Genomic DNA, 22,400 nt, shown 5'->3' with positions numbered 1-22,400 from the left:
ACTGCACTTCCATGACACATGATGTAAAGGCACAGTGACGAAAGCAAAGATTTCATGTGGGTTTTTAGCTCACCATAGTCCTTGGTGTGCAGCACGTTTCAGTGGGAAGCTTTATGAAGTCTGGCATCAGCCACCAGCTCTCCAGAGCTGGCTCCTCAGTGCTGGCCAAACATCAAGGGATTGTAGAAGGGAGAGCATGGAACAAGGAAAGAAAATCCAGGTGAGTACAGCTGAGGTTCTGTCTTTTATCAGGTCGCTGAAATAACTCCAGAGAAATCTAAAACTTGTCATAAGAAAAAAAAAAAATCACCATTTTTTTTCTTTCTTTTACTTAAAATTTTAACTAACTAGCTATGGTAAAGTTGAGAAATTAGGGAATCTATTAGCTCTTTGATACTTTCTGTTAATTTCGTGTGCAATGAGACTACTTGTCCCATACAGAGCAGAAACCAGGCAAGTTAGGTTCAGAAGCATCGTGGTAGGAGCTAAGTCAGAAAGAGCTTGCAGTCTTTGCATGTAGGAATGTAGGATAATTCCAATCCCAAATAGAAAGTACATAAAAAAGCTGATAAATCAGCACAGTAGGAATGGTGCCAACAGCAATGATGAAAGATATTAGTTTTGAAATTAAAAAAGGAAATTGTTTAAAACTCAGAACCTTGGGTTAAATAGTTGCTTCATTTCCCTCAGTTTTAAGCATTTTAACTTTCAAATTTACCTATGTAGTTTGGATTTAACTCCCCTAATGTTTATTTTGGGAAAATGGAATTGAAAACTGAATTGTCTAAGCACCTGTATTGGGTATAGGAGAGGGAATACAGAAGACAACTTATACATCTGAATTATTTTCCTGAGTCCAGTACAAATACCAATGATTGTAAATTCTAGGAGATATATATTATTTGCTCTGCAGTTTCAGTGGGATGGCAGTGAAATTATTAACAATGGCATCTCAGGTTTTATGTGAATATGCATCTCTGTAGTGTTTCCTTTGGTTCTTACCATAACAGCTATCAAAGCACAATGGAACTATTTTATTCCAAAGTTACTAGGCATAAAAATTTTTTTCAATATGAAGCAATATCTTCCCTTTAGCTGGGGAAACATAATCCTAAATCATGCCCAATCCCAGGGTTTGCATCAAAGGAGTACATATGTTTCTGTAGGTACTTCTACATCAGATATTTTCTTTCCTTGCTGAGGATCCAGCCCACACTGATTTCCTCCCGAGCCCTCCTCCTGCTCGCTGGCACAGGGGACACATCACTCCTGAGCTCTGGCTCCTGCCAGCTTCCTTGCAGCTGATCAGCCTGAAGGCACAACCACATCACTCTGCTTTGTTCCTGCCTGCATGCAGATAACAGGCTCTGCACCACAGGGCTTTTAACAACCAAGGGTCAATAAATTTCGTACAGCACATGCCATGACAGTCACAGGGATGCTGCCTGTACCAAGCCCTGTGGCAATTAACTACCAGGTAATGTCCCCTGTCAGGAATTTTACCTCTTTGACATCCAGCACTTTGGCACTTTAGCCTTCAAACAATTCTTCACAAAAGGTTCACGGCAGAGTTAACTCTATTTAAAAGTGAATCATTTTCTGGTTTGTTTTGTTCTGGAGAAAGATCAGTAGGAGTGTCTCTTTCTTTCCTCCTTGAAGCCTTCCATTCCCTAAGGAAGTTTGTGCAGCCATTCAAACACTGGTTTATCAGAGCACAGATGAAATGGGGAGTGGTGTGTTCCAGGGAGAGCATCAGCACTGCTCTGCATGGATTCCTCAGAGGGAGATCCAACAGCAAAATCAGTTGCTGGACACAATTCTTGTCCTATAGCATCTACATCTCTTCATCAATCCATAATCTATTTTTTTTTTAAACAGGGCTAATTCAAGAAGCCCTGGTAAAAATTTTAAATGTCTCAGAAATCTAAAAAAACCCAAAGTCATCAAGGTTAGGTGAAAGAAATTTTTTTTATTTTCCTAGAGCCAGAATAAAATAACTAGAAAATTCTGTGAGGAATTCATCCTCAAAAGCAGAAGAAAAAAGGGCTTTGTCCTTTGAGAAGTAGGTTCATGACTCAAAAATCTTGCTGGGCTTCAATACTGCATGAAGGCACTTGAAAAATCTCATCTTGATCTTCTGCTCTTCCAGTCATTCATATGACACTGCTGAGTGAAGGCTGTTTGTGATTTTCAGTTCAGATTATATTTTTCCTCTGCCAACATAAACATTTTTTTCATTTGAGAACCTTAAAATATCTTTTTAAAACACTATACTCAGTTGAATAGCTCACAGCAATATAGCTGGAGATATCTATATCTCTGGAAATGCATATTCCTGAAATTTAGGATGTGCAATGTCCTAAAATATTCTAAAATTGCCATTGTTTACAGCTTATCATAATGTATCATATATTAAATATAAAATTACATGTATTTATATTAATTAGATACTAATTTTAATTCTGGTTTTGAATGAAAACAAAGTAAAATAATTTCTACTCATCTTAATGGTTGAAATTCATGTACTACATGACAATGAAAAAGGAACAGTTCTTCTAGATACCCTTTGTTGAACTAGGTTCTCTCTGGAAGGAAAACAAAACATATATAAAACCTCATTTCATAAACCTGGAAAATGCAAGTGTGTCCAGCATTTTGCAATAGTTTTGCAATTTTATGTTTTTCTAATGATTTTTAATAACTTCAGAAGAAGAAAAAGATCATGCCTTAATCATCTTTAATGATGTCAGGAGAGGTTTGGAAACTGGTACCCGTAGCATGCATGGAATTTAAGGGTTCTTGTCAGGAGAATATTAGTAAATCAATATAATGTTGCTACACAACCATCTTTTTGCTGCACTGCTCTAGCAAAATAACAAAATAAGTTGCTTGAGATTCTTCAAGAAATGACTTCACTGTAGACGGATCCATAGAATCACAGAGTTCCCAACCCCCTGCCATGGCAGGGTCACCTGATGATCTCCTGCTGGAGAATATTTTGTATTTCAGTATTTTTTTTGTATTTTTTCCCCCCAGCCATTCTTCTAACATAAGGTTGTTCTGTTTTCTACAAGCTGGAGAGCTGGTTTGCCAAACCCCTGCTTCTTCCAAATACTTTGTCAATATCTGTAAATAGTGCAAAAGGTGGTTCCTGCAAAACTCAAATTCCATTCCATCACCATTCTGCTTGTGGAACGACTTGATCTGGAATGCATTTTTCTATGCAACCGGTACTGCAAATAGTCCTTAGATTTATGAGGCAACAGGTGATGAGGCAACAGGCTGTTACTCATCCTTTTGTACCAGATAAGTGCCCTCAAAAATAAAATTAGGGGATTGCAGCATTTCACGCTGATCATTCGCTTTTAGCAAACGCAGGCTGACATGAGCTGGCTGCTGTTAGCATCACGTTATGCCCATGACAGGGGAAAGCAGTTTCAGAGTTAGTGATGTGTTCAGCTCAGATATACACTGTAAGTTGTCTGAGCACTGGTAGAATAGCAATGGCAATTCTCCTGTAAGGAATTCAGTATTTTTCAGGTATTTAATTGGCTCAATGTTTTTCATTAATTGGGGGAACAGTGCCTTTGCTTTTTTAATCTACTTGATGTACCAAAAATGTATCTTGATGTGCTGTCCTGTAAACAGCCAGTCAGGGTTTTGTGGCACACACAAAGTTTCTGGTTTTTAAACACCTATGTACAATAAATAATGAATGAAATACCCTACAGTAAAATGCAATGCAGATAAGTCATCTGAGTCCAAAATTTAAATGTGAACCAGATGCTTTAATGTTTTAAAGAGCTGGCAGGATTCATCATGCCAGCACAAGGATTCTGTCAGGACAGCTGTTCTGCACGCTGAGTCCCAGCTGCAAACGTGATGTACCTTTCTGAAACCAACTCAAAATTGCCACAAATCCTTTGCTAAAAAGTTTCTCTGAGGCTTCAAAGGGACTTCAGTAATGATTAGGTTTCTGACATAAAAAGATTTGTTTACTGAAGAGGTCCAATATACAACATAAAGGAGAAATTAGAGTTAATGGCCACTCGTAAAACATTTCATTTGCCCTTGCCTGGGTCACCAGGCTATGACATTTCTTCTGTACCATTTATTTTTAGTAGAAAGAGTACTGCAATAATTGTGCCCAGTGATTGAAGATGAGGCCAGAGAGTAATTCCTTTGAAACAGAGCATGGAGCAGGAATGAAAAAAAAGGCCAAAATAACACTGAGAAAGTCATGTGTGTGTTTTACTTTAAGCATTTCTGGTACTGCAAAAATACCTTTTTGAAAGAGACCAACAAAAGATTTAAAGTCTTATAGTTCACAGACTAAAGAAGAAAGAACATCTCATAGTCCTCTTCCTTTTTTGGTTATTTTTGTTTTGCTAAGTGTACTCTCTCTGTTTGTCATTTTAGCTTAAAGATTTGTCTGCAGAATCTTTTCTTCTAAATTATTCTGTTCAGGGAGCTTTTGGGCATCAATCATTGCAAAAACAACCAGCAAAAGACAACAAATGACAGTCATTCATCATCTGAAACAAATGATTCTAAGTCTGTCAAAGGACAAACTCTAAACTTGCATTCTTTCATCAGGAAAATCATAACCAAAATAGATTAATTTTGAAATTGTACCAGAGAGAATTTGTGAAGTACACAGATAAATAGAAAACCGAGTTTGATTATTCCTCAAGGGGAGCTGCTTCCTTGCTGCTTTGTTATGCTAGACATGGAGGAAGCTTCCAGAAGCTTCTCACAAAAGCCACTTTTGTTGCCACCCTTCTACCCAAACCAGGCTGTGCAAACCCAACACAACCACCTATTGCTCCTGTGGATAAAAAAGGGAAAGAGCAGAAACTGTGCAAGAGGGCATGATAGAAATTCAGGAGGAGCAACAGGATGGGTTTCTTGTCATCATGAAGGGTCCCCCAGCTTAGGGCATTTGGGACAATACTTGTGGCATAAACTTCCTTGGGATTATACAGATTTTCTCCTACCACTCCTGTATCAGGAGCATTTAATCCATGGCAAAGAAAATGAGGTCCTGTTCCTGACTTCTGCAAGTGTTAAGTTTGTGTTTGGTCTGCAGTTTTGTCTGTAGACTTCTCTAAATCATGCCCAAATGTCACACTTCCTAAACCCCCCAAGAGATTTGGCCTTAATGATTGTTGCATAACACATCTTTTAGGGAAGAGGTTTTATATAATTTGACTAAGGAGAACATAGTGTCCATTAATGCCAAAAATTATAGTAAGAGCCCTGTATTTCTAAACAAACAACTATGTTTATTAGTAAACTTTATCAGTGCTTTCATAAAAAGACAAAATAAATTTGGTACCTTCATAGGGAAGGGGTATTTTTGAGAGCCAAAAGAGATTTGGTAACATGGCCTTTTAATAGGCTGCAGTCAGTATTCTCAAATTGAGAAGGAAACAGAAAACTGAAAAGATGGTACAAATTAGTCACAGCCTGCTGCTAGAATGACAATATCACTCTTGAAAATACTGTTAAAAGCAGAGAGAAAGCCAGCAAAGGGGAGTAGTTAAATATTTACCACCTGAAACTTGTAAAGAACTCAGCCATACCACAGCCCAGCTGCCCTCAATGTCTTGCCTCAGGAAGATCTGGGTTTCTTGGAACCAGAACATAATTCTGCTTTGTAACATATCAGTGTTTCAGGGTCAAGAGACTAAGAGTGCAGAAGTGCTATACAGAAGTGCATCTGCCTGCATTGCTGAAAGATTAATGGAAAAAAAGACAACAGTCAAAGGTACCACAAGGCCAAAAAAAAGCACAGGCTGAGAAAAGCCCCTCAGCTGTGCACATCACGGACCAAAAACTCAGCAGAAAGTCTCACTGTTGAATTGGCCATCATCATTCATTGGCAATCAAATCAACTCAGTAACCACCACTTTGTTGCAAACATTATTTTACTTCTGATTGGCAAATGCTGGTAATCATGTAAGTGGAAACCTTCTGTGGGGTTTTTAGACCAGCAAATTTTGTGTACGAGACTAACGCTGTTCCACGAGATGCTAAACAGCTTTTATTGGATGAAGCCCAAAACACTGGAAATAATCAACATTCACAACTGCATGCTTAGATCTATAAAAAAAGCTAGATTTTTAACTGGCTAGGTATGTAGATAGACCAATCCATATGCCATTTCAGGAACTGGCTGTTAAATTTATATCTAGAGGAAAAAAAAATAATGAAAGAACAGATCCAGCATGTTTTCTGAGTGACATTAAGAAAAAGCAGAGAGACCAATAGCTATTAATTCACAGTTCTATGAATACATGAAAAAAGAAATTAACTTTGTCTCAGTTTTCAAGTAATCTTATTAGTTAAAAATAGACAATCAAGCTGGAGCTAAATACAAGCTGGTATTCAGCCTAACTGGCTTTTCAGGAGAATATTTCCCTAAGACAAAGCTTATTATTATTTGAAAAAAAAGAATAATTTTTAATGCCTGTACGAGGCCCAAATATTGTTGCAATGTTGAACTGAGACTTTATTTTATGCTGAGTCAATAACTTTTGTGTTATTTCCAGGGCCAATGGAATATTAGAGTGAGTATGAAAATATTAAGTGTAAGGTTATATATTATGGACTTCAGGGGTTTTGTTTATTTGTTTTCTTTTGTTTGGTTTTTTTGTCTGTTTTTTAAAGCACCATAATATTCCTCATTAATGCAGTGAAAAAGCAATTCCAGAAGTTTTCAAAGCAGTTTTTACTACTGTTGTATGACATTGCCTGGTTGGATGAAAAACAGGTGAATGCAGAATTTTGGTTTTCCTTTCCAGGTTTCTTCAGGGACCTGGGGAATTTGTGGGCGTGCTTTTTCCTTTCACAAGTAAGGAGTAACAAAAGAAATATTATGATTTTTTTTTTTTTTTTCTTTTCTATTTCTTTCTTTTCTAAAAGGCTAATTCTTTTTTTCTTTTTTTTTCCCCAAAATTCTGGAAGAACACTGCTTAGCAAGGCACACAGCTAAATAAAACTGTTTTTTCTTACCTTTTCACAAGGGGGTATTTATATGATGCTGCAACATTAGGAAAAAGACCCCACAGATTGTTTGTAAACATAGCAAAACTAAGACTTTGTTTATATTAAACTAGACTTTGGATGTGGAGTTTTTTAGTTTTACTGACACTATGTCTTCCTGATCAAAGAAGAAGTTTATTTGGATGGTGCATTTTTATGTTTAGAAAGCAGAAAAGCATGTCAGAAAGTTTAAATAAAAAGAAAAGAATGGGTTGATTTTACCTTTTGCCAGGCACACCTGTATTCTGCTTACTAGGCAGCTATTTTTTTTTTAAAGTGCATTATTTGATTAGCTTCAAATAAATGGTTTAACGGTACTCAATAGATCGTTATTTAGTAATTGAAATAGAAATATTACATGTAGAATGAAATGATGAGAGGAAAATGCACAAGGATGCAGTTGGAGCCCACTAGAGATCATCATCAAGTTTAGATTTTGTGTATATGCCTGTGTCTGGCCCAGCACAATTTTCAAATGAGTTATTAGAGCTGTGAATTAAGGAGGAGGTGGGGGAAAATAACTTTTTTCTGTGCCACAGAGTGATTTTACAAACATGCTAAAACTTACCCCTTAAGCATGTACTTTTAATTTAGTATTTTATAGCTGTTTATGAAGCAGTGGGTTGTGGCAGTTTAAAATTCAGGGGTCACATTTTTCAAATGCTTTCTGCCTGTTGTCTTACTCTGATGGCACTCTGCATTAATAGTTAATTAATAATTAATAGTTAATTAATAATTTGCACTGGACCTTGCAGGACTGTATTTGGATTAGAGAGGTACCAGCACTGAAACAGTCAGGGATTGAACCTGAAGAAGAGCATGGAATGCTTTTCCAGAGGAATTGCTTCTTCTATTTAGAAGTATTTCACTGACAGGTTTTTGTTCAAAAAGAATTCTATTTATATTCACTTTATTCAGTCATAATGTGCTTTAAGCACCATATGTTGTCCTCAGAGAGGGTTTACAGATTTCCAAAAACTAGACTTTTTTTAAAATTCTCAGTTATGGCATTCAATTGTTCAAACTGAATGATAGTTTTACTTTTAGATCTAAATATTGTTTTCAAAAGAGGCATATCTTCCAGAACTTTCCTTTATTTTTTTTCCTTTCGTTTTCCCCACTTCACCTTAAATCAAGGATAAAATTGCTTAGTTTCTATTATGTTGCATCTGTGCTAAATGTGTTTGACTCCCACTCTGCTTTCTTTTTCCTCAAGGAAGAGAGAAATTGGAGCAAATAAAATTTTGAAGTTATTCTTTGAGCAGATTTGAGGTAGAGAAGAAATGAGCAGGAAGGATCTGAGGAGTGATAACCACTAAGCAGTGAAGCTAAACCAAAACACAGTGTAATTACAGCTGCTTTATTCCAGATACAATAATTGCTCCCATATCATGTCTCAAAACATATCTAAAAAGAGAAGGCTCAAAAGGGTAGAAAAATATGTAAAATTTATATGAGACTCTTCCTCAGATTATCTCCCAGAGTCCTGTAATTTGTCACCCAGGACTTCATGGATCACATTTTGCTTTGAACCTGCACCCCACGGGTCCATGCAACTTCTCAGCATTCGCCTCATCTTGCCATAAATTTCATAAACACTTATTATTTATACTTAAATGTCCATTATCAAGGAAAACACTTTCAGAATTCAATTCCCTGCCAGGGAGGAATTACAAACCCTGCTGCCTTCCAGTTCTGTGGAGCACTAGTTGGTCTGCTGATATGCCAGGTTTAGGGTAGTTAGTGACTGCCAATGTCCCAGCTCAGTTTGATGTTCCTCACACCCACCCAGGAGCCTCAGATGCACGAAGGGAGAGGGGACCAGGATGTTTTCAGCTGTATGGGTGTGCAAACATGAGCCTGAGCATGGAGAAGCATCCTTCCCCATTTACAGCTTTTGCTGGGCTCAAACATTTCTGCCTGCAGGGGCTGGTGGTGCTGGAGGCAACCAGAACTTGCCAGAAATGTGCAAAATAATTAAAACCTCAAGAAAAGCCAAACACACTGCTGGCCCTGAAGGACATACTGTTTATCATATTGTTTGTGGCAGCAGCTTCACTCAAAGAGAATCAAATTCATGTAAGTGGTGGAAGGAGGTCTTTCCTAACCTGGTTTGCTCTGCCTCATGTGGTTGGTGGAAACTCTCCTGTGGCCAGCTCAGCTCAGCAGGTCTGAAAAAAGCAGCTTGAGATGGCTGGTAAGGGCATGGTTGGAATTACAGATTTGGCCAAACTTCCATCTGTAAAATTAGGACAATAATTTCATATTATGTGTTACAAGGCTTCTAAAAATTACAGTGCTCGGCATTGCAAAAAGGACAAAATGATGATTTTCTGTGTCACTGTAATTTTTTAATATATTTTCTTTCTCTTTAAATGGAAGCCATCTCAGAAATTTAAAGCATCAGTAACTGGTCTCAGTTAAGTTTAACAATAACTGTTTTACTTCTCCCCAAATTGGCTATAAATTACCATAAAAACAAGCAATACTTACACCACCTCCCATAATATTTATTAGTAGGAGTCAACTGATTTTGTGGAATTGGCCATTCTAATCAGTGCTGTTCTGCTCTAAGAATGAATTCTCATAAGGTCAATACTTGATGCAAATTTATATTTACGAGGCGTTATCAGTGAAAAAGAATTGTACTGGCAAAATTTGACAGAAAACAACACAAAACCATTTCATTTTGTGCCAAAAATATAATGAGGTTTGATAATGGCAACAGAAATGAATCCATTTTGAGACAAATTTAAGATTTTAACCTTAGGAAAGGATCTCCTTAGAACCATATATGAACACTATTACAGTACCACTGAAAGGAACAGATGGCTTTTTTATTTTCCCAGAGGGAGATCTGCATGTGGATGAAGTGCAGTGCTATTAATGATCACAAAATCGCTTGAAAATATTTCAAACACAAATATTAGTATATCTCACACTTGGCAAATGTCTTCCTTTGAAGGAAGACATATATTTCCTTTCTTTTGAATTCTGGAAACAAGATTTTCCTTGAAACTAGAGGTACTACTGTAATTAAGGAATTGCTTGGTCAGTTTAACTGAATATTCAGGTGACACTGGCGAAAACTCAGGAAATGGAGAAAATTAATTATAAGATTTTAAGAGCACTTCAACATTGGCCTTTAACATGTCACACTGTTTCTGACAGACATCCTGCATTGACACATTTTTCTAGACTTTCTTTTATTGCCTAAATAATGGATACTAATTGTAAAACCTATAATGAAATGGTGTAAAATATAACACTGTGACCCTAACCTTGATATTTTCATCCCTTTTTTTATCACTACTCCTTTTATAGGAATTAGATTCCGATTGTACCTATTATTTGAGGTTTAGTCAATGCTTAATAAGGACTGTTAAATTTCATTGACACAAAGAATTCAACATTTGTACATCACATGCCTGTTTTCCTTGTGTCAAGAATAGCTCAATACTATCACTGTTCATTTCCTGATGTTCCAGGGAAGCAAAAGAGAAGCAGTTAATCCCTGAAATGTCAGTCAGCTGTTTTGGGAGAAATATATACATAAATTAAGCTTGCTATTTTCAAAAGATATCCAAACCTAACTGTGTAGTTGATTTTCTCATAAGATTGACTCCACCTTACTGTGGATTATTTTTTTGTTTGTGTCCTGATCAAAACTGTCTGGATGAAGTTGCTGATAAAGGTTTTCTCTCCACTTTCCCGAACTTTAATACTAAATCTCTAAACCTCCTAAAGGACTGCTGGAAATTAAGTGGATAAAACTGGAACTGTATTCCTTTTCCACCTAATTAACTGGGGTTTTTTCCTAACTCTTAACTTTAACTAGCACAGTCTGTCAGTTAGAGCTCTTTCTTTCTGGCATTTTTTGCACTTTCCTATTTCTAACAAAAATCTGCCATTTTTATCTTTCTGTTTCCAGTCTATCACAGGATCCTCGAGTCCAACTCTTAAATGAATGGGCCTACATGGGGATCAAACCCCCAGCCTTGGCATCATTAACACCACACTTTAATCAACTGAGCTAATCTCAGGACTTTTTTTTGCACATCTTGTTCAAATAATTATGAGTTTGACTTTTGCCCTTAACCTGAATCAGGAAAGCTTCTCTGATATTTAGCAGAAATGTTCCAACACATCTCTATGACATTTCTCAGGAAAAGAAAAAAAAGATGACTAATTAATAAAATAATTTTTCTGACCTTAAACCACTAAGAATTTGAAATCTAAATCAAATGTATTCAGCGAATGCCCCAGTTTATAATACTTGAGGAAATGAAAGAGCATAAATTAAAAAAAAACCCAAACAAACAAAAAAACAAACCAGCAAGAAGCAAAGTTGAGGTCAGAGTGTCAGTGCTCATAGTGGAAGCTTACATTTAAAATACATGAAAAAATGTCAAGAGGCTTGACCAAGGACAATTTTGAACAGTCATAAAAGCATCCAAGTCTGAAGGTTCGCATGCCTTTGTTTATGGCCAGTAACACCCCAGGTGTTTGCAGAGAGTCTCAGCTGGATAATTCCCTCTCTTTTTCAATGCCAATCAGCTGGGTGCTGGCACAGCTGGTTCAGCAGCCCTGCTGTGGGTGCAGGAGTTTGGGAAACAGGCACATCCAGGATAAGAACCTTTCCAAACTTGCCTGTGTCTAGCTAATGAAACTGAGCCAAGGAAGCATTTCCTGAAGAGGCAGGTATTAACATTCTTATCAAGGTTACTTAATCCTCATGCTGGCTTCAGTTGCTTCATGTGGCTTATTGACAAGATTTTGTGCTGTGACATTATCCTGGGCTGTGATGCCACGGGATTAACTCGTTGACTTTCACCTTTCCTGGTGAGCTGGCCATATGACACCACCATATGAGATCCCTGCCCAGCCAGCCAGAGGCAGCCCGAGATGGCCAGCATGCCAGCAAATCCCTCCTCTGATATTTGGGCTCCCCTAACAAAGTCTTTGAACAGATTTCTCTGTCTATCACCACCCAGGACAGATATTGCTGTGAGAACAGATTGATTAAGTGATGGAAAATTGCTTCACTGAGGTGAAGAATTAATTTAATGTAGTCACAAGGATGTTGTAATCTTACAGAAATGAATGCTCTGTGCTAACTAAACAGTCTGTTCACGTTGTAGGATACACTTAACATTTTGTTTTGTTATATATATATATTTAAAGGTTGGGGTTTTTTTTTTTAGTTTTAGTTTAGTGCAATTTTTTATTGAATGCATCAATTATTTGTAAATTGGTTTTATTTTTTCCTAGGTGACTTTCCAAGGCCTCTTGGCCTCCTTCCTTTGCATGCCAGAATTTAGAAGCTGGTTTCCATGGATTCTGTGCTTTCAGATTCTAAATTGATTTTCCACAATGTTCATATCATTAAAATTAGATAACTTAAATATTTGTGAAAACAAACAAATGAAGAAATTGGTGGTCTGGTCAGCCAATATTATTTTATGCAACTTTAATTTTCCATGAAGCAACCTCCATGAGGCTAAAGAAGTTAATCAGCTGGGGATGTGGGATAAAAAAACTGTGATCTTTCAGTGGATTCTGCATAAAAGCACCTGAAAATATCAGGTAGATTTATTTAAACAGTGCAAACCGTAGAAATGTGTTGAGTTAATCATAGCCTTGAATCAGTTCCCATTCTAAATATATCTGAGCTAGGTACATGCTTGGGGTGAGCAGGTGAGGGATGGGAAGTGGCTGGGTCTCTGCAGAGCTCTGGAGAGGCAGGTTTGATGCTGCTGCTGGAAGAAGCTGCAGTCAATCACCTCCTGTCACAGGGTGGGCACAGACATTGAGAGGAGCATCCTTAGAAGCAGTTTTTTCCTCTCACAGCTTCCCACATCCCACCAGTAACAAGACACAGTTCAATAAATTTTCTCATGATTGGTTTCCAACGCATCTCAGCCTCCTTAGCTCTTCACCCCCATCCATGGCTGGAGCACAGTGATCATGGCCCCTTATTTTGCACATAACAAGAAGTAATTTAGCCAATGCTAAAGAAGCACCTTTTATTAGATGATGCTTAATAAGACAAAAAGAAATCTCCGTGTCCTTTGTGTTAGCACAAAACCGTGAAGGCTGTTTATTGGCTGGTGACACGAGCTGACACTGCTAGTTCTGTCATATTCAAAGAGCCCTTGACACCAAATTTCATTTCTGCCTCCACACTTGTCTCCATGCTACGCTCACTTTCACAGGCTGCACTCACAGCTTGTGCTGTCAGGAGAAGCTTGGTTGGCTGGCAGGTCTGGAAGAAGGGCAGGGGATAAAAGTTCTAGGATTAGCACTTTAGTGTCTCTGTAGCCACTGCTGTAGGATGTGTGTGTCAGGTGGGGAACATCAGCTCTAGATGAGACACTTCTGCTTCAACTGATACACAGAAGAGAATTTACATTTGATCAGAGCACGTGAAACATAATTTAATGCTGAAACGACTCAATTATCATCCATCATTAGAGGGATGAGAAAAGGAAAAAATGGAATAGATTTTTTTTTCATTTTCTTCCTGATTCCCAGGTACTATCCCTGCTCTCCTTTATTTTGTTGACAGTTATCTGCCAGTACAGATGGCACAGATTGCTTATGGTGTCTCAGGATCTAAGGCAATTCTGGGCTAATTGTTATGAAGAAGAGAGTGCATGGATAAATATGATCCTACAGTTGCTCTTGCTTCCTCATGCTGCTTTCTGAACTACCCAATCTGGAGACTCACCGAAACAGGAAAAGGGGATTTGGTTCACTATAGCAATATCTTCAAAAAAGCTGTATTTGTTGTGTTTTTGAATATGAGTATCTAAGTAGTAAACACCAGAAGAGAATAAAGAAGCACTGTTCTAGTGATTTCAACTCTCAATTCTCTCAGTTCCATTGATTGTGTTATTCCATATGTGTAAGTCTTGCTTTGCAGAAAAAATGTAGCCTGCCTCAACTCCAAACCCAAGATCCTGCAGTATTTATAAAATAATCAGTATTCTTTCAGAGACACAAACTTCAACAGCAGATTAATGTACAGTAAGGGAAATAACTGCACATTTCCCCTCTCCTCTTTCTGAGGAAATAACTGAATTGTTTCATCCCTGTTTAACCCAGCTTTCAATTTTCACTCAGATCCCATAGCTCAGTAAAAACTCTTTCACCAAAGAAATAAAAGGAAAATAATAAAAAATCCCTCCCAAACAAATGAAAAATAAAATCCTCCCAGTACCAATTTCATTGCCAATCCTTTATGTGAGTTGGACCTAACTGCTTTCTATTGAGAATAAAACAAAACTCCAACTGATGAGGTCAGTAATCTAATTTTGCTCGAAGCAATCTGATAAACAAAACGCCAAAAGCAAAGTGAATATTCTACAAAGATAATAGGTTGAAGATAGAAATCAGTCTCTCAGGGTTGGAACCAGCTCAACCAAGGACTTATGCACACAGCTTTCAAGTCCTTTGCAGTCTCTCTCCAGGTCTTGAAACATTGAAAATTATACTAAATACCAATATATAATTTTCTCCTATAATTAATTTTTCAATCCAGGCTGGAATAGTCATGGTAATTAAATTTTCTGTGAAAAATTACAGCTGTATCTCCAAAGACAATGTGGCTTGATGAAACATCAGGAATCAGAATGAAACATCTGCATGTAACAAATTCTCCTCTGGCAATAAACTTCAAAGAGCTATGGATGAATGTAGTACTTGTTCATATGTGTATAATACATCTGTATTCAAACCTGTGAGAGCAGTTATCAGAAAGTTGGGGTTTTTTTCTTATTTTTAGCAACACTCTTCACTTATTTCTTTTTCCTTTACTTTGTCCAAGTTAAGTAGACCCAAAGAGGGGATATTGAACATATATCATTGGCTTAAGAGAATGTTAAATAAAGAAAATAACAAAAGGATACTCTTAATGCCTTTTTGCTCCTTGAGGAGGAGTCATTTCAGCAGAAGATATACATTCCTAACTGCAATCAGTAGAAGCCTCGATGCCACTTTTTAAAATTAAAAACACATCCCAGACTAATGCTGGTGGTAAAAGAGCTCCATCACTCTCACCTACCCAGCCTGTCTCAGGATCCAGGGCTGGACTGATCCATTCAGTTGATTTTTATTCAGAATCAGCGAGGATGGGAATCTCCAGTAGCTCGTACCTGCATTCTTTTCCTCACTGTGAATTTAGAGAGCCCTTTGAGCATGAAGCATCCCAGACAACAATCTTACACCAAACACACAGTATTCAAAGGAGCCTTGAGAAATGGCAAATCCAAACTGAAAGGTTTGGATTGATACCACTAGGTACTTATAAAAACACTTTCATGGGCACTTAAATGCTCTGCAAAATTAGAATTGGGCTTTTCAGTAGTTTGATTCACAATTCATCCTTGTTTTAGTGAATTAGTCAGGACTTTGTACTCCCTGATTACAAAAATCCATGACTAAAACTCATAAAGTTGATCCTTTACCCATAGCTATCATGGCTAGTAGGATTTCTTCTCTTCTTCTAGAGTTTCTAATAGCTTTTGAAATATGTATGTCTAGTAACCAAAGATCCCACTGGTGTGATTTGAAATACTCAGCTAAATGGCTTTGGAAAGATGATGCTCAACCAACCAGTTATCAAGGTCATGCCATTATTTGTCACTTTATGGTCTGTTGGTGAATGTGTAAAGGGAATGAGGAATTCACCTCTTCTCCAGATAACTCCCACTGTGCTACTCTGAAAAAAAAAAAAAAAGGGAAGCTAGTAGTACTTTGAAATTGCCACAGCGTTTTTCATATTGTTTCACCAAATAATTTATTTGCAATTTCCTTAATAACCAACATTGTTATTTAATGAGGATGGCTTTGTAATGATCAAAAGTTACATGCTTTTGTGGAGTGTTTTTATAATTACTATCATTCTTGTTTTAGGCTCTGGTATTACTCATTAATTAGACTCCTACTTGTTGGAAGGCACCAATGAAACTCAATTTATCACGTGCAAATATCTCTAAAAGGTACCTGAAGCAGCTCTAAATAACTAAAGAGGGAAGTAGAGTGCTGGATTTATCAGGCTGAGTTTGACAATGCCTGTGCTGCTCAGAGGCCCACCCCAAAGAGAAAAAGGCAGCAGCCCTGCAATTTTTCCTCTGGAAGCAGCATCACCAACAGGAGCCCATCAGGTCACAGCCAATCTGTTGGAGCCACTTTCAGTGCTGGGAACAAACCTGAGCTGACACAGGAACAGCTGCAGGTCCCGACACGGGCATGGCAGGCACAGACCCTCTCCTGCATGGACAAAAACACAGCTTTTGTGTATTTTAATCAGCTAGTAAGCAGGAAATTGAGTCTGCCCAACATTCTTTTTAATGTAAGAAAATATAAACATAATGCTTCAAACCAGCAACACAGAAAATCGGTGTTCATAAGTAATATAATATAAGTAATAAAATTTCCTGAATGTTGTTTTAATCTTTTATTTTTCACCCTTTTCTTGCATAATACAACTTTTCCTACACTTGTCTTTCTACACTTTTTACCATGAGTGATCACTGTGCAACTTGCCCGGTGCCTCACCTTTGCTGCTGGAAGAGTAAATAATTCTGGGGAGGCAAAGGCAGGTCCTGGGAGCTGTCAAAGGCAGATCGTTGCCACAGAAACTATGGCTTGCATTTTGCAGGTTCAGTTAGTTTGGTTTAATTTCTTCTGGTCTGAGAAAGGTGGTGTTCCTCTCCTGAAAAATGAAAAACCCCATGGCAATTGGAAAGCAGCAAGGCAGCAGTCTAGACACCTGGCTCAGCTTTTCATTAGGCACAGACTGTCTAATCCCAAGACTGATGGTGTGAGATGTTTTCATTTTCAATGCACGGGGAAAACTAAATTTTTTTCTATCTGCTTCACCTGCTTGGTAAGTGTATCATTAGGTAGCCTTTTCTAAGGGTTTAATTTGAAACCTGAGCTCTTTTTCTAGTCCAGTGACATAGGAAAACAATCACATTACCAAATCACTGCATCCACAGGTCTCCCTAGACCCATCAGGCAGCCATCATGCCACTGAAAACCTCATTGCCTTGTTGAATCCATTCATTAAAAGTTTAAAATAGCCTAAAAGAAATATTAGGCAAAAAAATTTACTGCACTGAAGGAAGATGAGTGACAAATCAAAGCACAATGCAAATTAAGAGGGCACTTGACTCTCGTGGTGTAAGGAAGAACCAGAATTTGAAGCTTATATCACATTCTTTTTGACAAAAGTAAGAATATTCAACATCATACAGACTTACACTGCTGCTGAAAGAAACAAACCTGATACAGAAGAGAAAAAAGCTTGCATTGAATAGGGTAGATGGAGAAAAAAAGAGATAAAATAAGGAGAGAGTGATTTATTTTTCACTGTGTCTCATATTCGATAATCTTACATGAAATACATTTCATCTTAGTGCTCTGAGGAGCTCTGCAGAAAGTCTGTGCTATAAAATCTCCTGCGTAATCATAAAACATTTGAGTTAAACATATGCTAGAGAAAATAAAAAGCAAAGATTTTAAATAGTCAAGAGGTCTTAAACCTATTTATCTTTTTTCTGCACAACTGTGCTTTCCAGCTGTTGTTTCTTATGATGATGAATTCTGCTGTGATCATTATGGACATCCTTTCAAGGGATAAGATTGTTTTTAACAAAGAGAAGGAAAGTCTTTGCTATTTAAATTGTTTATAAAGTCAGGTAGTTTTAGCAAATGACAAGTAATTTGGAAAAAAATATGTCTTCTGTTCTTAAAAAAATTGTGGAAGTTTGCAAATTCTTTCATTACAATGCCCTTATTTTTATCTTTCTGCTAATCCTCAGAGGACATACACAACCCTCCTGTTGATCAAGGCTGAAGTGCTGCATCTCAAACCACATTTTCAAGAGAAGATGACACATGTTTTGTGATTTATTTTGCCAATAAAAATGCTAGGGAAGATTACATTAAAAATGAGTGCCTTCTTTAGTCTTCTTACATTTTGTGTGCCTGCATGTGTGTGAGAAACCCAGACAAAACCCGGTGTAGTCTCCAGTGAGCTCCTGAAATGCCAGCCTATAATTTGGATTGACACCAGGCAAGAAACACTGATGATTTTTGGCATTCCCATGTTTCTGAACTGCCCCTGAGTGACTGTGGAGATTAGACTCTAAATTGGAGGATCAAAACACTCTCCTTGGCTTACAGCTCCAAGAATATCTTAACTTTTACCTGAGACAAGATCTGTGCTTAAACCTGCTCTTTGTTGCCTGGCCTGGAAGGAGCTGTGATGCCTGAGCCTGTCTGGATGGGTCTTCAGTCTGGACAGTCAGGAGATGTAAATCCAGAGTATTTTACCTTCCCACTTTAGTCAATGGGCTACAGACACCAAGAACAGAATCAATTTGAGTGGTTTAAATTTGGTTTTGTGTGCAATAACTGCAAGCATATTTTCCCTAACTCCCAGCTCTAAAAAACAGAGATGCTTTTGAGCTCTATCACTCAGGAAAAAATAACATTCCTTGTCCATTTTTTAAAACAGGATTTTGATTAATTTTACACTTCTCTCAGTCTCCATAACTTTCAGGCAGCCCATTAGACATTTAGCACAGCTTGAAAAATAATTGACTCCTTTTGATTAGTGAAAACATTTAAAAAGCTCAGAGGTCCTATTGCAGTCAGCCTACTGCTCATTGCTGTTTTCATTGCCCACTGATTAACTTTTAAAGTGAGGCTTCCCTAAAGTAGTAAGCTGAGAATTGGATTTGTTAGACCTCTACCCACTGCAGGATACAGTGGGCCTTCTAATGGATTTACACCAATTCCCCATGAAATACCAAAAACAGCAGTTGCAAGTTTTGTTACAAAACATAAAACAAAACAAATACCTGCTTTAAATGCCCCATTTTTCCTGAAATGTCAGACACACACTGTAGAATGATATCAGGAAAAAAAAATACATGAAAAATATACAAATTACAGGAAAATTATTAATGGTTTTGCTCCATCCATTTTTATTTCAATATGCACAATCAGTACCCATTATACTATATGGATTAGGTTGAAAGTTGCCTTAATAGATGTTCTTCATTTGGTATTTAGTGACAATATATTATAAACAAGGATCTATTTTTGCACTAAGTTTTAAAACACTAGGAGATAAAAGAAAAATTGTCCTTTCTACCCTCCCTTCTTTGAGTTGTTCCACATGGATTGAGAAAACCTCTATCTGTGTGCTCTGGGATGATCAGAGAAATGCAGAAGTTTGCCCTTCCTAACCCCCCTGCCCTTCATAACCTCTCTGCCCTCTTGTCCTCTTCAAAGGAGAGAAGAAATGAAGAATGGGACACTTGTGCCTTTTGATTCCTTTTGCCATTAGTCCAGCAGAACCAAATAAAGAGGTTATTTACATTGAGACCCAGGGGAACCCTCTCCTGCCATGTGCCACACCTCTGAGGTGGAGGAGGCAACCATCCAGAAAGACCAGTGAGTCCAAGAGCTCCATGCACACCCATATCTTGGACTGGTCTTGCCTAAAGACAAGTCCTTCTGCTTTACAAATGGAAAGGAATCAAGTGAGAAGCGATTCATCTGGTCTCAAATGTCTGAAAGTTACATATTGGTCTCTGAGGCATTTGTCTAGGCTGGTCTAATTAGCATACAGAACAAAGAGAAGTTGAGAGTGATCAAGTTCAGAAGGGGTAAGTATCACTTAAAAATAACCTTTTTAAAGGTGGATAAGGCAAATTTTCTCCTGAAGGTTCCTATATCTTTTCACCAACAATACAATGTCCCAACTGAGATTTTATGCATAATCTTTAGAGCTATAGTAATTTACAGTTAGAGTGCAACAATGTTGTTTGAAGAAAATGAGGCCTAAACTTGAAAAAATGAAAGGAAAGACATTTGAGGGAAATTTGAGTTTGAGGATTTAAGTTTGCAAAATGAGCTCTTTTTCAGGCCATGGCCATTCTGTTTCTTTGATACTCAACATGTATTTAAAACCTGGCAATTAAATTCAACAACGCAGATTTTCTAACTTGTATAAAAAGTTCAATTTTTTAGAAATGTTAGATTTGAAAGCCTAACAAGGATAGCTCCTGTAGCCTAAGACACATCCTTGAAATCCTCACTTGTATAAAGAAAGACAAACTTTGGCATCAGCGGTATCAAAATAATCCTGGAGACGGTGCATTAACTCAATTAGCCTTTTTGCACGTAATTCAGTTGGGTAAACTACAGAAAAAAAATGCTAACTGGAATCATATATGAATAACTCTAACTTCTGCCAGTCATCCCCACCTCCCATATCTCAGCAAGTAGTTCCCAGTGTGTGCTGCTGCTTGTTATCCAGGGTGTGTGTGCAAGAGGAATACCGCTCCATCCCACTGGAAATGCACAAAAACCGTATTTTTGTCCTTGCTGGAGAGGGTCTGTGCCTGCCATGCCCGTGTTGGGACCTGCAGCTGTTCCTGTGTCAGCTCAGGTTTGTTCCCAGCACTGAACCTGGCTGCCAACAGATTGGCTGTGACCTGATGGACTCCTGTTGGTGATGCTGCTTCCAGAGGAAGGATCGCAGAGCGCACAGCTAGCGGGAGGGAAAACACATTAGCCAAAATAATTTGATTTCAACAAGATAGGAACCCGAGCTGACCTGTTTTACTCTTGTTTATTAATTTGAGAGTCTCCACAGAAAACTGTCTTTTACGTTCAGGAAGTACAGGAAGTAGAACACCTTGCACATTAATTTTTAGTTCTAGAAGAGGTTTTTATTCTGAAAAAATTAAACGTGTATTCTTGAGCACTTGACTTATCCACCCTAATACATATCATTATTTTCTATGTATTTTCATTATTTTTCATGCATTTTCATGCTTTGCACACCTATTTCTTTCTTAGATTAACTTTTTAAAATGTTAGTTCTAAGACAAATACATTAATTATCTGCTATATGAATCTATATTGATTTTGTTTCTGGTTACCATAACAATTAGATGATCCAAAGAAGCAGAAATAAATGAAGTTTCATTGTTTTCATGTTATCATTAATTTTGCACTTGAAGGTGTAAATGGATCCAATTAATATTCTTTCATACACATCAAATGGAAAAGGTGGGTAAGCACAGTTGCTGTCCCCTCAGAAATAAGGACTTTGAAGTTTGTGTCCTACATTTAACCAAATGTTAATATTTTACAGATAAATAATTACATTGCAGGACAATAGAATTTCTAGTCCAAAGTAAGTTATTACCAGCAGCTAAAATGGAATCGTGTGTGTGTTGACAAATCACTAACAGTGAATAAAATTGTTCAAAATAAGCAACACAGATAAATATAAGCAAGTTTTCAAAATCATGCATTTTAAATACCGAATTATTGTTAAAAGGTTTATTAAAAATTGGCGACAAGAACATCTGTTTGGTAATTATTAAAAAATGCATCCGCTATGAATTAATATTTTTTACTAGTTTATTAAACATGGAAGATCTGTTCAAGCATTTAATTGGCTTTAAAGGAAACAACAACGAAGAATTCATTAGGTATTAACTAATTACTAAGCAAAGAAATTAGCACTTACTAATTAATTTGGTTGATGCCTTCCTTGGCCTAGTCCTAATACACAATTTCATCAGTATGTTTTGTACACATGGTTAGGGCTGGATTTTAGAATCCAGTTGTTTACCTAAGAAAGTGCAGTGATCAGTCAGCTGTGTACAGGAATGACAGGGGCATTTCTAGAAATTGTGCCTGATTGCTGCTAACTTCCCAGATGTTTTGATCTGATAAAAGAGCTTTTCCAAATCCTGTCTGAATTTACTTTTGCCTGTAAAGAAATAAAATAATTTCCTTTTAAGACCATCTATTCTGTTGCAGAGTTCACAGTGAAAAATGCATTAACTGCAGTGACATCAATTAATACTGCTGTAGGTAATTAAAATACTTACAGCTCAGAAGACATTTGAGCCTTTTGGACTCTTTAACATCGATGTCATTCCCATAATCATACCCCCAGTAAGTCTGGAAAGAACCATTTCCCTTTCTTATCATCACGTATCACACAGCATTTCAAAAGAGCAACAAGGAGCTCAAAAATAAAACATCACAGGGAGATTATTTGAGTTCTTGTGTGATTATAGTCACTGGCTTAGTGCCAGCTAACACCACCTGAGGTGTAGTATAATTGCCCAAAACTTCGATGCTTGTCATGTTTTATTTGTTAAGGGCCTGTCAACATTATCACTATAAATCCTAACTAGCAGTGATAGAAAAGTGATACTCATTTTAGAATGTATGAATACATGCAGGTAGATACATTTTGTGTATATATACACATATGTAGCTACGTATATAAGGTGTCTGTGGCACAT

The 22,400-nt window shown here is 37.4% G+C and overlaps 1 long non-coding RNA gene across 11 annotated transcripts in view; it reads right to left on the bottom strand.

The window, feature by feature from the left end:
* The window catches only part of LOC148224068 (uncharacterized), a 131,647-nt gene that overhangs the window by 19,820 nt on the left and 89,427 nt on the right, over nt 1-22,400 (bottom strand). For 10 of the 11 annotated variants that reach the window (XR_015803411.1, XR_015803410.1, XR_015803414.1 and 7 more), the window contains one exon: nt 74-2,585. The exons of the other annotated variant lie outside the window; for it this stretch is intronic. This is a non-coding gene — a long non-coding RNA (uncharacterized LOC148224068). The remainder of the gene's footprint in view (nt 1-73; nt 2,586-22,400) is intronic. 11 annotated transcript variants of the gene reach the window in all.

This window comes from Sturnus vulgaris, chromosome 4 (assembly GCF_052056855.1).
Source record: "Sturnus vulgaris isolate bStuVul1 chromosome 4, bStuVul1.hap1, whole genome shotgun sequence".
Classification (NCBI taxonomy): Eukaryota; Metazoa; Chordata; class Aves; order Passeriformes; family Sturnidae; genus Sturnus; species Sturnus vulgaris.
The sequence above is the reverse complement of the archived record's forward strand: the minus strand, read 5'-3'. Positions and strand labels throughout refer to the sequence as shown.